The sequence below is a fragment of the Camelus dromedarius genome, chromosome 2, assembly GCF_036321535.1.
Source record: "Camelus dromedarius isolate mCamDro1 chromosome 2, mCamDro1.pat, whole genome shotgun sequence".
NCBI lineage: Eukaryota > Metazoa > Chordata > Mammalia > Artiodactyla > Camelidae > Camelus > Camelus dromedarius.
In genome coordinates, this window is record NC_087437.1 from 42,524,750 (window position 1) to 42,533,204 (window position 8,455).

At 42.8% G+C, this 8,455-nt stretch overlaps 1 non-coding gene across 1 annotated transcript; it reads right to left on the reverse strand.

Annotated features, from left to right (window-relative positions):
- Window positions 1-525: 525 nt before the first annotated feature.
- TRNAA-UGC (transfer RNA alanine (anticodon UGC)) lies at window positions 526-595 on the reverse strand. Its single transcript has one exon. It is a non-coding gene; the product is annotated as a tRNA-Ala (tRNA).
- Between the last annotated feature and the right edge of the window lie 7,860 nt (window positions 596-8,455).

Below are 8,455 nucleotides of genomic sequence, written 5' to 3' on the forward strand. Positions count from 1 at the left end.
ACCAGGCTGTGGTGAAGGAAAGCACAGGAAGGTGCCAAGCAAGGAGAATAGGCAGCTGGTGCTTGAAAGACCCAAACTCCCTGATGGCTTTCAGAGAAGGGTTTTTAAAGGCAACTTTTAGGGTGAGGGTTGCAGCTGTGAACTTTCTTTTAATTGGCTGGAAGTGAGGTAACACTACCAATGTTTCAGAAATCTTAATCATCATCCTTCTGGTTCCAATCAGTCTGGGGTCTACTCCACCTGGGCTGACGAGGGAGTGGAGTTGGGGGGTGGGGTGATGGTCTTAGTTTCTGCAGAATAACTCAGAAATATGCATCAGATTGTTATGTATATCCCCTGAGGAGGAACTAGGTCTGTTTTATATCTGAACTATTGTTTAAGCTACCATTACTGTTCTTGCTTGACTGCTTTTCCATTGTTTCTGCATTCTATTACTTAATTAGTAACTGCTTAAGCCTGCTCTTTGGAACTCAGGGAAGGCCTAGGAGACAAAAGCCTTTTTTTTTTCTTTCCTTTTTTTTGAAATGGTGGTACTGGGGATTGAACCCAGCACCTCATGCATGCAAGGCATGTGCTCTACCACTGAGCTATACCCACTCCCCTCCCCAAAGCCTTTTTCAAACAAAAAATGGGGGACCTGTAGGGACTTTTGTACCTGGGAGGTCTCTGCAGGATCCTGCTTGGTTTCAATCCCCCCTTTTCTTTGATATTCCTCAATCCTGAGGGAAACAGGGGTGGGGCAAGAAAGAGAATAAAGCATTGGGTAGAGGATTTATCATAAACTTGGCAGGGGAAGTAGGGTTTAGGGGGATTTGGTTTCACCTCTTATAAGTGTTACACTCCTGGCTTTTTGAGATAGATGAGAAATTCCCATTTTGCCAACTATCAATAAAAACGCTAGATTTTAAAACATTTTCTGTTAACTCCTCGCATGTAAAAAATGACTCCATATTTCTTGAACGTGTACTTGTTCCTATGCCCTGTAAAAATGGTAGAAAATTTCCACAATTGCTGACCATATGAAATGCATTTCTCATCATCAGTCTCATAAATATTCAGCTATTGTACTGTTCCCCAAACAGCCAAAGATTTATTCATTACATTGAATTCCAATCTCACCCTTCCTTTCTGCTCCTTTGTAAAGAGAAGATAATATTTCGGCAGTTTTTGCAACGCCTCAGTCTTGAGGGGATATAAATATAAGCATAATTGATTTTCTGAACTTGCTTTTTCCCCCCTCTGCTTTCCAGTGCTTTATGCATTATAGGTAGAATGACTGACAAATCAGCCCTGATTGCTAATTAGAAAGCAGAATGTATTAAAAGCATAGCCCATATATCCAGTTTGCTCTCAGTGCAAACCCTGGAAATGCAATGCTTCGCAATGCTCCGGTGCATGCTGTCCAATTACCTGCTCTTTTGCTTTGACTCAACCATTCAGGAATAACATTAGCTGCGTCTGGCAGGTCAGGGGTGATTGCTAATTAAACGGAGGAATTCACTTCGCCTCACCCTGTCTCGTCTTTCTTTCCCCTCCCCACTCCATGGTGACACTTTTTCTCAAAATACATTTCTTTCCTTCACGTGTAGGCCAGATAATAAAGACTGGTGCTCTTATCCCTGTTTGAAGCCCAAATTCGCAAGGTAATTTTACTTTAAGGATTGGTGAAATAGGAATTCTGTCCTCTCCCCTTTCTAACTCCTAAAGAGGTCTTTTTGTGTCAGTGCCCTTAACAGTAAGGCAAGACCCCTGGGGTTTCTATTCTTTCCTGCATCACCTCAGCAATCAGCTAGTGGCCCTGAAAGGAGAGGCCATCTTTGTCTTTGTGTTTGAAATGAGAGTTCACTCCTCACACCAGGAAATCCGCCGGCACCTGCAGACTGAAAAGGAAGAATTGATTTTCTTTCACCCTCCCACTAATCTGAATGTCACCTCAGAAGCGCTCAGGATTTAATTGATCTGTGACAACTTCATGGCAACTGCAGGGCCCTACCGAATACCAGAAACTAATACAACATTGTAAATCAACTATACTTCAAAAAAAAAAAAAAAAGAGAGAATATTAAGGCGGATGGAGGCACGGGCAGCACTGAAGTAAGGATCTGCTCCTCCTGGGACCTCGCAATTACGCATTTGAATAGAACTTGATTCTTGAAAGTGCTTTAAACTAGTTTCCCTCTGTTTATCTGAAGGTGTATTGGAAGCATCATGGGAGACTGGACCACATAAAATTGCCAGCGCTTGTGGGTTTTTCAACATTGAAGATGGCATTTTCATATGGTTCAGCTCCTATCAGAGAAATGGAAGATTGACACCTGGATAGATGAAATGAATTCTGAGTTCCCATCCAAAACTTTTGCCCTTATAACTAATGGTTTAGTAAAGTCACTCACTGATTCATTAACAAAACATTTATTGCATATCCATTCTTGTCTTGAGCATTAAGGCAAGAATGCCAAGGGTTGAGTATGTACTGATTCTACTTAATTAGACGGTAGGCAAATTAGGCATGCATGTAAGGCCCCACAAAATAGGGCGTTATATTGTCTGTAATTTAGATTAAAATGATTCAATATAGAAAGCGTAAAACATACGTGTGCCTTTTACCTCCAGGCGCATACCTCCAGGGGCAGGCTGCTAATACCAGACATACACACTCCACACGAGGTTCATAAGCATTTGAAAGACACTACTCAGGTAGCTCTGCGAACATTTAACTCTCAGCCATCTCACTTAGCACTAGAAGGTTCATTTTAACTAGCCTGAGGGATCCTAGCAATAATTTTTAAGTAGTGAAATAAGCACTACTCAAGATAAATATATTGGCAAGGATTGTGGCTCAGGCACCACTGCCCGAGCATGAACAAAGCGTTGAGAATCCAGGCCACTCTTGACCCAGGGCTCTGATCCCCATTAGAGGAGGTCGGCTGAATCCTGTCACAGGGCGCGGCTGCGACTGCCCTGAGTGAGTCCTTCACGAAAGGTGCCTGTTGCAGCGCTTTTAAGCACAGAGAAAGGAAAAATTCGTGGGCTTTTAATACTGGATATGTAACTGCATGTGATTGGGTTTGTTTTTGAAAAAAACATTCTCACAGCAGTGTACAGGCGGCACTGAGGTGTTCAGGGGCTGAAGAGAGAGCAAGAGAGGGAGGCCATGGTAGCTGCATAACGTTGAAGGGCTGAACTAAGGTTGTGGCAGGGTGAGTGGATGGAACAGAAAGGATAGCATTGATAGATTTACATGAGAAAATTAAATGGGTTTGATGAATAATTAGGTATGGGGTGAGGTGAAAAGGGAGTCATAAAGACAATCTCCAGGGTGTCTGATTTGCATCGTGCCATTTACTAAAATAGAGAATGAAAGGTAAGGAAGAGGTTGGGGGCCAGTCAAGAATAGCTATTTTTGAATAAGATAAATATGAGATGCCTGTAGGACATTCAGGTGGAGTAGCCCTACCGGAGGTATATAATCTGTATACCTACATGCACATATACACATATTTATTGTCTGGGGCTCAGGAGGACGACCTGGGCTGGAGACAGATACTTAATGCATTCAACAAACACCTATGAATTAGTTTCTGTTCTCCAGGCCAAGATTGGTGTGATCCTTGCCTTCACTGTGATTATAGTATTTGGCAGACATAGTATAACGGGCACATCTGAAGTCTTGAGGATGAGATCACCTAGGAAGAGTGTAGTTAAAAGTGCAGAAGCAGAATCCCATGAATGATTAACATTTAAGGTGCAGAAAGAAGAAGGATGAGTGGTATGAAAGCATTTATATGAATGAAAATGAGGAAGATTGGACAAATAGGAGGAAAACAAAAAGAGAAGACAATTATACCAAGGAAGTCCAGGGATAGAAAAGTTTCAAGGAGGGAATGGTGAATGGTATCACGTATTGCAGCGATCAAATAAATAAGGAATGCAAACATCCGTGCAACACGACTCTTTGGAGGTGCATGAATGAGTCCATTTTCCTGTAGTGAGGGGAATAGTGGGTTGAAGGCTGAGTACTGAAGAGAGCATGAGAAGTGATAGAGTGGAAATGAAACTTTAAAAGGCTTGGCCAGAGCAATATTAGAAATTACATGGCAAGGGTTTTGGAAAGAGAGGGCCAGAGCTCTGCTTCCTGCTCTAATCTAGGGCAGAACTCTGTAACAATGACTTGCTGGGAAATGAAGCAGGGTAAAATAATCCAAAAAAGGAAATATGAAAATAGTAAAGGACACATTTCAAATTTCGTTCATTTTAAAGAAAAAAATGTCCTGGTAGCTACACATTTTAGGAGACAACCTGAGTAATGCTGGGTTCTCTACTACAGTTTCACGTGAGCTTTAAGCTGACAGATGGTGTCCTGTGCACACTCTGACTGAAGTGAAGGAGAAGAGGTTCCAGGATCACAGAGGCCCTTTCATGTCTGCTAGAGCTCTGACAGGCCCCTTTATATGGGTCATGGTTCCAGGAATGATGTCCCATTACAAGTGAGTCAGCATTTCTGGGACTGTCACAGTTTTACTGGAAGTAAGTACTACCTTATCTTTCTGAGCAATTACTTTCAAGAAATATGATGAGAAAACATTTCAAAGCTCTGACCTCTCCAGATTTCCTCTTCGTTTTTTTCAAATTCTCTGCAGAGTTGTTCCTGGTTAAGAACTGTTTTAATTAGAAAGCGCATGTGGAGTCTCTCGGCAATTAAAAGCAGTCAAATCCAACCCTGGGACCAAAGGTGAGACGTGACCTACTAGCCTGAAGCCAACACCAGGGCTTTCAGGCCAGACAGACTTGGGCAAAAGTCTCAATTCTAAAATTCACTAGCTGTGTGACCTAGGGCAAGATACTGAGCCTCTCTAGGACTCAGTTTTTTCAGCTGTGTAAATGGGGATAATAAAAACAAGTTTACAGGAATGTTGTAAAGTAATATACATAAAGTGTCTTGGAAGAAGTAGTTTGCTCAATAGCCAATGTATTTTTTTTTTTTTTTTGGTATATAAATCCACTTGATTTCATTGGTTAAATCTGAGCAATATTTGTTCAGCATCTGTGCTAAGCAAAGTACTTTGTCCACATACACTGCGAAAAAGGTAAGGAACAGCCAGTATGAGAGATGGTAAATGATTTTTTTTTTCTATTTACACCAATAGGTCAAGAAAGAATGGAGTGAAATTGATGCAGGAGGGATTTAGATTAAAGTGCAGCAGAATACAATTTCAAACCACAGTGAAATGCCATCATGCCATTATAAAGAGAGTCAATAAGAAACCTTTAGTGGAGATTTAAAAGTAAAGGGTAGTTATTTTGTGATGATTTAAGTGCTAGAAAACGATGATGTCATTTCCATGGTTTCACCCTATCTTTAATATTTGTACTCTCAGAGATGCCAGAGCCATTTCTACATTTTGAGGCATCCAGTATATTTACAAATGGAGAAATGCTAGAATAGGGTTAACAATTGTACAATATTAAAAATATGTGTCTATCTGTCTATGATCAATTAATTCTAAATTAAAACAAAATATGAATAGGCTTTTCACACGATAGTCACAAGATTTAGAAAACCTTATTTCAAAGTCCATTACAGGCATTTTGCAGAGCATCCTCTTTCTGTCTTGCCAGTGTGAGAAGGAAGATAGCACAGCCTACCTTTGACAGAACTACTTTGCTGGCCTCAGTGAATGGGAGTTCCAGGCCCATGGCCTCTTATCATAAACTCTTGGTGATGAACTGTCCATCACTTCTGAAAGCTTAATCCCTGATATAACGTGGATGCTTAGGAAAAGTTTGTTGAATTAATCAATGAATTCTTTGCATTGATTATCACCTAGGAGGCTGGCTGAAGATCTTTAAAACTGCTTGCTGCTAGATTGGGTAATAGCTTGCGATTCCATTCATTTTGCAAAGGGAGACAACACATTACCCATGTTGGCCTTCTGGACTCTATGGATGACTGCCTTTCAGTCAGAGAGTGCTCAGTGCAGAGCAGAAGAGGGGAAGTGGACGATGGTGGGATATGTGGACAAAGGAGCTTCTTCAGCTCCAGTTTACTTGGGCTGTTACTGATCAGAGAGCTGAAGGATTCTGGAGTTTTATAAAGCACAAATGACACAGCATCAACCTTGCAGTACGCGAGGTAAGGAAAGTCAATTCTATTAGCAGCAGCATCTGGGCATTCCTAATTTCCCTAGAAATTAAGAGAAATCCACCTGTTTTTAAATGCAAAGCTTCTTTCTAATCTCTTGTTCTTAATAAGGTGTGCCAGCTCCAGAGACCTGGTTGCCATCTTGATACTTCACATTATCTAGGACAGATTATGCCAACTGACCTCATGCCCGATGCTTGCTGTCATTGCTAGGCTCCCTTCTCATCTCAGTGTGATGCATTTCTGACAGAGAGAGAGCACAGGGTAGAGCATCTAAATCTTCCTCAAATTGATGTAGCTCAGCGGGCTCAGCTTTGAAGCCCTCTGCGTCCCGAGGGCCCGGTTTTCTCATTCTAGATGGGATAATGCTTCTGTTCACCGCCCCTAGGTAGGGAATTAGTTCTTGCTGGTGCGCTAGAGAGAAGGTGAAGGCTGGTTGCCTTAGCTATGGGTCTTTGAAAGACTTCAGTCTTCTTTACCCATGGGAATCTTTAAGGGGGCAAAAGAGGTAGGAACAGTAGCAGTAGTAATAGGAATAGTGCTACTACTACTACTGAAATCATTATAATTTTGAATTTAAAAGTTACCCATCTACAAAAATCTGTGGGTTTTAAAAAGTTTGGTAACCTACACATTAGCCTTCCTAAAAGTGAAAGAAGAAAGCAGTCTAACTTCACTGAAGAAATTCAATTTAGTGAACATTTATTGAATGGTCACTATGTGTTTGATTCTGTGTTAGGCATTTTGGTGGGGAGAGTATCAAAATAATTCTAGATTATGGTTTTTGTTCTTAAGCTCAAAATCTAGAAGTGGAGGCAAACTTGCACCCAAGTCACAGAGCCTGGCAGGTGTCAGTGCCCTGCCGTCTTGCTGCCCCTCTCCCCCTCCCCTTTTCTCCTTCTCTCCATCCCTTCCTTCAGCCACCATTCATTGAGTGCCTATTTTGTGTCAGCCCCAAAGTCAGGTGCTGGGGTGTTGTTCTGTAAACTTGGTAATTTCCCCGAGTGAAATCAGACACTGGGCCCTGGACACCAAGGGCAAGGAGAGACTAAAGAAGGAAGCAGGTCACTCCAGACTGGTAGGTGGTGAGTTTAATAAGCAAGCTTGGGTGGCCTCAAGACAAGTAGGTCTCCACACCCACCCACCAGTCTTAAAACTTTATATAGAGGCTTTACCTGGGTTCAGGAATGCGTACTGTCCAGACGGTCTCAACAGCACAGTGCTCTCTCAAGGCTGTGTCCTTGAAAACAGTTCTGGTTGTGAAAATGGCAGGCAAAAGTACATCCCTAAGACAGGGGAGGAGATGAGGAGCCTTTAACTCCTGGGTTCAGCTCAAAAGTCCAACAGCAGTCACATCCTCTCAATGACCTCATGACCCTTGAAATGTGACTTTCTATTCGATGATGGTACCCATACAAGCTACTCGATTTCTCTAATCCCCTAACAGTGGCAGCCTGGTTTGTGCAGTGGCAGGGGAAAGTTTGAATTAGCTCAGACACAGTGTCCACACAGATCCAAAGCATATTTAGAACCACCACTCAGAGGGAGGGGGTCAATGTAGCCAGTTTGCCCATCCCTCACCAGTTGAGGATCCCAGTAGACAGCCCCAGACTCCTTTGGCAGTTGCCTTAGGCATTGCTTAGAACACACAGGACATGCTGTTACTGCATTAACCAAGTCACTGTATTTCAGGAGCAATACAGCATCCTTGGCAACAGGCCATACCCAGTCTGCTGTATCTACTGAAGGGTCAGTTGCTAGGGCTTGTATCCCAGCTAGGAAATCAGCTTCCTGATTGCCAGGGAGTGTCAAGTGCTTTATGAGCTGGGAAGTGGGAGACAGGACAGCTTAGGCTCTTGGAAGCAAACCCAAATGTCTTCCCACATATCCCGACCCTGTGAGGGCTTATTCATGATTATTCACCCCTCATTGTCCCACTGTCCAAGCCATAGGGTTAATCCCTTTAGAACAGCCCAACCATCTGCAGAGTCAACAGTCAGGGCTCCTGAGTGATCACCAAACAGCTCTGCATTTAGCCCACTGGCTGCTGCATTTTATTCCTGTTTTCATCGAGATGGTGTCAGTGTTGGGTTGAATAGCGACTGCAGTCCATGTGCATGAGTTGTTTGCCCCTTTTAGACCCGTCAGTATACCAGACATCAGTGGGAATTTCCCCCCTCCCTCCCTACAGGCTGCAGGACTGCCACCAGAACAGGGGCAGGGGCATTTAGAGGATCTACATACTCTATGGGGCCTACTAGCACCTGCATTTCTAGAGACAGTGGGCTGCAGACAGTTCCTCTGCTGCAAATA